The sequence below is a fragment of the Armigeres subalbatus genome, chromosome 2, assembly GCF_024139115.2.
Source record: "Armigeres subalbatus isolate Guangzhou_Male chromosome 2, GZ_Asu_2, whole genome shotgun sequence".
NCBI classification, from domain to species: domain Eukaryota; kingdom Metazoa; phylum Arthropoda; class Insecta; order Diptera; family Culicidae; genus Armigeres; species Armigeres subalbatus.
Window position 1 is genome coordinate 116,318,828 of NC_085140.1, and position 8,898 is coordinate 116,327,725.

Sequence of the window (8,898 nt, forward strand, 5' to 3'; positions counted from 1 at the left end):
GATCTCAGCAGGAAAAATTTGAATTTTGTGAAGCCAGCAGGAAAAAAATTAAGCTTCCGAAAGCTCTCGAGCTTCAAATGTCACATATAGATGGCGCCACCATGGAAGTCGAAAAATTTTACCCACTCGATTTTTTTTCCTGCTCGTTTAACACCAGCCTGGTATACAGATGCTGTCATTTAGAATGTAGACAATTTCGATTTACCAAATTCAATTTGAGAATTATCGATCCTTCATAATGGAATCAACCCGGTTTGACCATGCAAGCCCTTGGGTATTTTATTGGTTTGATGCAGACATTCAGGTAATCCACATTGTTCCGGAGTTCAGATCAATTGGTCTACAAGGTTAACTACGCCTGCTATCCAATCGAAATCAACCCAGCATGTCCATACAAGGGGCCGTCCAGAAACCACGTGATCATATATGGGGGGAGGGGGGGTTAGGAAAATGACCACGATAAGCCACATGGGGGGAGGGGGTGTTGCTCTCGAACCACGTGGTTTTTTTACACGAAAGCTTTGATTGAATAATAATAGCGGTGTAAAAATACAAATCATTAAATTATTAAACGCAAAGCGCATCTTAGGGCCGATGCCCACGTAGCGTCTTTTCAACTCAGCGTTAAAAAGATGTAGGTGTGCATCCAAAATAACCGGTAACGCAGCGTCGGTTGCAACGCCGATGCATATCTGCGTTATTTGACCATTATAGCCTTAGATCCTATTTCCATAAAAAATAAACGAAAAAACAGGTTGCGATTTAGTCTCAATTTCCTCAAAAAAAATTTGGAAAGGAAAAATAGGAAAATATTTTTAAAAAAATCCGCCGCGCGACGCCACCGCTTCAGATTGTTTTTGGCATCACACCGCCGTCACTATTGCATCAGCGGACTGCAGCTACAATTTTGAAAAATGTTCCTGTTTTTACAATAATCCAAGAAAAAAAGAATTTAAAAGAATTTCTTCTGGATATTCAGAAAAAATAAAGTAAAGAAATTTTCTGTAAAAACTTTGACATTACTTCATACATTCCTGATAAAGTGCTGGCATTCCGAATGATTTTTGAACAATTCTCTCTGAAAAATTTTGCTTGGAAATTTTGCTACAAATTGTTAATGAAAAAAAAAAACAAAACACAGTACACTCCGAAATGTTCAGTCTCAAGTTAGCCTTGCGAGCAAAGGCGTAGGATTGCCAATCCGGAGATGGCGAGTTCGATTCTCGTTCCTGTCAATTTATAACTGAGGAAATGCTAATAGAATATACTAAGTTGAAAAGTAGACCAACTTCCAGTTGGAATGTGGAGCCATAGAAGAAGAAGAAGAAGACTTCTATTTTTTTTCAAGGGATATTAAACAGCTAATGCCACATGAAACACTTTGATATTTCCGTTGATTTTTTGTTTCAGGATATTTTTTTAAAATTTGGAATTTCGAAATGAAAATTTTCCGGAATACTTTTTTACGCTACAACAAAAGTATTTTTTTTTTCGTTATTTCCACTTGTAAAAACAACGGAATTTCCTATGGAAATTTTTTATTGGTGTTTCAGATGAACTTTTTTCGATTTTCTACTGGAAATTTTTAGGAATTATTTTGGTATATTCCGAATAATTTCCTTTGGAAGTTAAAAATACTACTGAAAATTTCTAAGAATTGTTTTTGGAAAATGAAAAAAAAAACATTGAAAATTTAGAAGAATTTCCTTTGAAGATTCATTAAAGTTGCCCAGGATTTTGAATAAATCTTAGAGATTCTGTAAAAAAAAGTAAGCTGGTTTTTTTTTAATTTATACTGGAAATTCTTCGGAATTTGATGTTTATTGGAATTTTCATCGTAGATATGCATTTCACGCTGTGGGAAGTACGCATTTATACTGAAAATACTGTTCTGAAAATCAAGATTTTGCAAATGATGTGGAAATTATACATAAGAAAGTTATAAAAAATGCTGGGTAAATTTTATTCAAGTACCGCAAATATAATTCACTGTTAAAAAAATCAAAGCATGGTATTAATTATGGCTGTGCCATACTTCAATAGGGGCAGCGAAGAAAAAATTGGTTCGCATTTTGATCAGCTGATCATTGATGGAATATAATCCTTTTTTGTAAAACCAAAATTTTCTTTCTATTTGTCAAATGAGAGACAGTTGAGAAAATGCGAAACAAAAGATTTAGACGTCCTATCAGTTAATAATAGGGTAAATCACTACTTGGGCCTATGGACCCGGTTCCCGGCTCACTGCACAGAAAACTAATGATTTATACTGTTTGAAAGCCGTAGGTTCATGATTGATAATTTTTAAAAAGTCTCCCATTTATTTTTCACAATACTCAATATTTTTCAACCACTTGTTTTACTCCTAATTGATCCAATTGTAGAAAATAAAAATGTAGATTTCAAAATTTCGCTCTCCGATGCCACACCACTGAGCCGGAGTGATTCTTTCCACTTTTACAAAACGGTATCATCAAATAAACACCTACCTGAAAATCGTCACAGTGCTCGATACAACCATTGCTTGAAGCTGTTAATCACCACACCATAATTCTAAACACACGCGCTTCAATTCTTTCTAATTTTTCGTTTCACTAGAACTTATTTAAACACATAAGAATACATTTTAAAATGTATCCTCAAACCGAACAAAAAATCACCTCGGCCCAAGAACTTCTTGCCGCACCGTGCTGCCAAAAGGCCAGGAGTATGAAAATGATCCTTCATTGTTAATAGGAAAACTGTCTAATACGTTGACGCTATCATGTTATTTATAATTCTCTCGATTTCAAAAGGTGAAAAAAATATTGTTTTTAAGTATTTGGAAGAATTTTGGATGAGTAAATATATCTTCTCAACCAAATAAAAATGATTATGAATAATACAATCTGGCATCTTGTTGTCGTGGAACGTGCTTATTTTTGTTTACGTCGCATTTTCTACCGTCCCGAGAGAGAAAGAGAGTAATAAGTTGAGATATTGAGCGAAATTTTGCTTAGGCCGGGAACTGGTTTGGAAGTGGGCCGGAAAATAAATCGCTATGACTGAAATGAGTGCTGCACCTCGGTAATTAAAATCAAATAAAAGCTTTTTTGAACGATATTTAGCACGGATAGCTATTTTTTAATCAGAAGTGAACCTCAATGGAGTATTATACTTACTTACTTATGGATCCTGTACACCTCCGGTGGTGCAAAGGGCCGACTTGAAAGATCTCCATCCTGAGCGATGCCCGGCTATCGCTTTAACCTGTTGCCAGGTTAGATTTCGGTCGACTTCTTTTATTTCTTTATTGAGGCTTCGCCGCCATGAGCCTCTGGGTCTGCCTCTGCTGCGATGTCCCGCTGGGTTCCAGTCTAATGCTTGCTTACAGATTTCGTTTCCGCCCCTACGTAGAGTGTGGCCGACCCAGCCCCACTTCCGATCCCGAATTTCTGTTGTTATCGGCCTCTGGTGACAACGACGATGGAGCTCGTTGTTTGAGATCCAGTTGTGAGGCCACCAGGCCCGAATTATATACCGCAGGCATCTATTAATGAACACCTGCAGCCGTTGAGTGTTCTCCACTGATACACACCATGTTTCGCTAGCGTATAACAGCACAGATTTCACGTTAGAGTTGAAAATTCGTATTTTGGTGCGTTCACTTATCTGCCTGTTTTTCCAGATATTTCTTAAACTCGCAAAGGCAGCCCTTGCTTTCTTGATCCGTGCGCCTATGTCGATCTTGGTACCGCCGTCTGACGCCATTTGGCTACCAAGATATTGGAAGCTTTCAACATTCTCCACTGGTTGCCCGGCTACTGTGAAACTGGAAGGAGTCACCGTGTTTACATCCAACGATTTGGTTTTGTTGACGTTGATGACTAAACCTGCCGAGGAGGAGCGATCGGCAAGGTCGTTGAGCTTACTCTGCATATCAGAGCGCCGTTGCGCGAGTAGTGCAACGTCATCCGCCAATTCGAAGTCGTTTAGGTGCTCCATGGTTATAGGCTGCCATAACAGCCCGCGGTTTGGTTCACGGTCAATCGCATCTACCAGAATCTCGTCGATTACGATGAGGAACAGTAACGGTGATAGAATACATCCTTGTCTCACACCAGCTACGACCCGGATAGGGTCGGACAGGACCCCATTGTGCAGCACTCTACACGAAAAGGCCTCGTACTGTGCTTCGATGAGGCCGATGATTTTCTCAGGAACCCCCTTGCGTCTCAGGGCGCCCCACATATTCTCGTGATTGAGACGGTCGAAAGCTTTTTCGTAGTCAATGAATACCAAGTAAAGGGACTCTTGGAATTCGTTGACCTGCTCCAAAATGATGCGGAGCGTGACAATATGGTCCACACAGGATCTTCCGGCACGGAATCCGGCTTGCTGCCGCCGGAGAGTCGCATCGATCTTCTCCTGAATCCGGGCTAGGATAATTTTGCACAGAACTTTGAGAACGGTACACAGCAACATAATGCCTCGCCAGTTATCGCATACAGTCAGGTCACCCTTTTTGGGCACCTTCACTAAGATACCTTGCATCCAGTCGACCGGGAAAGTTGCGGTGTCCCAGATATTACGAAATAAACGATGCAGTAGTTGAGCGGATGTCATGGGGTCAGCTTTGAGCATCTCGGCTGATATGCGGTCGACCCCTGGGGCTTTATTCGATTTCATGCTTTGGATGGCTGTTTGAATCTCTAGCAGTGATGGAACTTCGGTATTGACACGTGTTATACGTCGGATCCTAGGCAGATCATGCCGAGGTGGTGATGGCCTGGTTGGCACTTGAAAAAGTTGTTCGAAGTGCTCGAACCAGCGTTTCAGCTGGTCAGTTGGGTCGGTCAATAACTGATCATTCGCGTCTTTCACAGGCATCGTTGCATTCATCTTCGCCCCGCTTAAGCGTCGTGAGATATCGTAGAAGAGGCGAATGTCCCCGGTTGCGGCGGCTCTCTCCTTCGTCGGCCAGAGAGTCTGCCCACGCTCGCTTGTCCCGTCGACATGAGCGTTTTACTTCCTTCTCAAGAGCCGTGTATCGCTGACGGGCTAAGACTTTGGCTCCTCTGGTTTTCGATCGCTCTATCGCGGCTTTGGCTTCTCTTCGCTCCTCTATCTTCCTCCAGGTCTCATCGGTGATCCATTTTTTTCTCTGGGTGCGTAGTTCGCCCAGATTGTTCTCGCTGGTGGCGATGAAGGCATTCTTGATGCAGTATTATACAGCCCACAAAATTCAGGAAAAGTTGCTTCCTGTCATAAATATCAATTAAATAATGCAGTCGTATGCAAGTTAGGCCGGGAATGGGGTAAGAAACCCTACAATTTTGATCAGCTAACCGAATTTGCTTCCTAAAATGGCCTATAGCTGATTATTTATTATTATTGACCAATCATCGTCAAACTCTATCAAAGTTATTTATGCAAAAGGAAATAATTTAGTCGATATTCAATTACACTAAATCATTTCTGAAAAAGAATAATGATATAAATCACCATGAATCGTTGATATACGTTTCAAAGACGAACGCATCTACAACTAATTGAAATAACAATATTAATACATTCATGAACCGTCTCTGATTTATGATGAAGTTAGATCTCAAAGCAATGTATTTTGTAAAAGAATATAATATAAAGAATATTTGATTTATATATTCTCGGGATAATTGGTCAAGTTATTAATTCGTGAATTTGTTAATGGACTTCTTCCAAAAAATCTCCAGAAATTCTTCCGTTAATAACTCCGAAACTTCTTCCAAAACTAATCCAGGAGTTTATCCGGATATCCTTCAAGAATTCTTTGGAAAATTCCTCCAGCAATACATTCAGAAATACCTTCTTAATGAAACCCTTCAGAATTTTCTCTAGGAATGTTTCAAAAGATTTTCAAGAAATTCCTCCTGAAATTCCTTAGGAATGCCATCCCAAAAAAATCAAAAACTCTCCGTTGAAATGCCCCAAGGATTCTTTCGGTAATTTTATCCGGTATTTTGAGAGTTCCACCGAAAATTCTTTCAGATTCCTCCTGGAATTGTTCAGGAATTTACCCAGAAACACCTTCCCAGACTCCCTCATGGAATTTCTCCGGGAATTCACTCAGGAGCTTCTCGGGAGATTGCGTATGAATATCTTCGAAACTTCTTCATAGAATTTTCGACAGAAAATTCCGACAAAAGTTCCTCTAGAAATTTTACTTTTATATAAGCTTCATTGTAAATGCATCGACAAGTGTATAGAAATGTACTTATTTCTCAAGTTTCAAGGAGTTTTCTTTATAGCGTAAATTGATTTTCTTCCATCACTCAAACATTCTGGATCTGAGCAGTGTCCTATAAGTTGGTCAGACGGGATATTACTCTTTGTGAAAATTTTGGAATTACGTTCTTGTGCCTAGGGAGGAATAACCGCCTGAGTTAATATCCCTCAAAAACAAACCATCATCATCATCATCGTTCTTGTGCCCTACACTTTGTGTTTAAACCAAAATTTGTTAGACAACGGTATAGGATCCTTCAAGCGTTTTAGCTTCATCAACATCATAAAATCTTTAAAATAAAGTTACTTAAAAGCTAGTCCTATGTAAAATTGTAAAACAAATTAAAATATAGTTACTAGCAATCCAATCCTATGACACTGAAATGATATTTCTCAACACTGGGCTGAATAATCTCAATTGTGTTTGGGAAGGTTTATAAAGTACTTTACGCAAAAATAACCACGTCAGAGCTAACATTTTCCAACGATCCAAATGAACACATGATTTTTTTCCAAAGGGAATACTGTAGAAAGCTTTTTTTTTGTCTTTATTAGCGAGACTTTCAGCCCTGGGCTGGCTCGTCTCGAGTAGAAAGCTCAAACAATCGCTTACGTAATACGTGTACAACCCCTCCAAGTAATTCAAAAGATATTTGATTTCGGTTTGATGTTCTATTATTCACCCTTATTTTTGTTTACGGACGAACGATACTTTCGAACGAATGTGATTCATTCGAACGGTTTCTCCATTTGATTTTGCTGGCGTAAACGAGAATGCGCTTCAATTTTCGTTCGAAAGCACGTGCGTACGTAAACAAGAATATGGGTAATTATTTTAGTGAATGTTCGAACAAAAGTTTAATAATGCCGAATGCAATTCAGAGTAACATTAAAAAAAAACAATTATTGATCAAGCGGAGCAGGAAGTATAGAAACCTATCTTAATTTTAAGAAAAATGTGGAGAAAATTTAGTTTACGAATTCCTGCAACGGATCAATCAGAGTTTGGTCCAATGTATTATTTTTTCTTTTTAAAGCATTGCGCTTGTCATATTATAATTATACGTATTCTAGGTCGAGATATCCAAGTACTGGAGAGAGAGTCTAAAAAATATTTGTTACATCATAGAGCAGGTGATGGCAGAATTTATTTCAATTTACAATTTTTCACGTTAATGATTTTTACACAATCTTCACGGATATTTGTGGAGTTTATTCAAAAGTTTCTTATTCAATGTCTTTAACGATCCCATAAAACTTTACGAGTGCTCTCTCGATAGTTTTTTTTGCAAGAGTTCTCAATGAATTTGTCTAGTATATTGTTTTCGAAGCTCCATGAATTTCTTTGAAAAATATTTATATTCCTGTTTCTCAAATTCCAATATTGATAATAATTCTTAAAAGTTCATAACAGTATAGGAAAACAATGTTTAAACATGTTATTTTTTTTAACTTTATCATCGTGTTTATTAATGGATGTGATTAATGTACATTAACCTTCAAGGGAAATCCAGAGTTACTTCCGGCATTCTACAAATTCTTCTTGCTATATAGCTTACCTTAACTCAGGATAACTTCGAGGATTCAAACTTGCAAGGATCGTTATATCAGGCTATACAAAATCTTTATTGACTTTCAGTCCAACTTACATTGTGGACGCTTGAGAGTATTAACTGGGATCTTGTTTATGTCTCGTTCCAGTTATTTTAACATTTCATTTTCCCTTATGCAAAGAATTATTTTGAAAATTCAGGAATTTCATGAGTTCCAATAGTGTTCATGAGTACTAATAGTACATGCTTGAGTTAAAAATATGTCTCGATTCTATGACCGCTTTACAAAAAGAAAATGAAAAATTGGAAATCTATTTCTGTAAGCAATGATACTTTCTATATTTTGGATTCATCATATTTTCATGCATGGAATTTTCTTTAGGAATGGTCTGGAAAGTCAGAAAAACTCAGGCTATTCAAATCGTCCATATTTCTTGTGTTTTTCTTTTTCTCTACTTGAATATACATAGTCATTAATTTGGATTATAGATAAAAAATCTTCCACTTATAATATGGTATATAAGTTTTCTAGTTTTTGTTTATCTTTGAAACGAGTGCAAAACTCCTCATTAGCACATATGTGTATGAATACATATATGCCAGTTTGTTTGAAATATAAATAAATATATACGCGATTCGAACATTTTCAAAATAAACTTGTATATTTTAAAATCCAATAAATCAAATTTGTATCTGTAATCTAACCAACAGTAATCAAATGAGAAAGAAAGCTTTTTTTCAAAGCTTATAACACCATCGGAAAATGCGAGATTCAATCAGAACAATGCTGGTACAACGCACATCGAGGTTGGTACGGGTACAACGGTTGTAGCGCATGATTCCTATTCGATTTCATCGTTGTGGATGGAGAGAGACATACAACGCTGTACGATGATGGTACAGAAACCACGCAGGTATCGCGTTGCTTCCGTGGTTCTAGCGTTGTAAATGGTGACAGACATACAATTTGAGGCGTACAACGCATATACCATAGTATTAAGAAGCCTAGTTTTTATGGTATTGCACAAATGGGATAACTGATCGAAAAATTTAATAATGCACCTAAATGTTCTAAATGCACAAAATTCTAGTAGTGCGT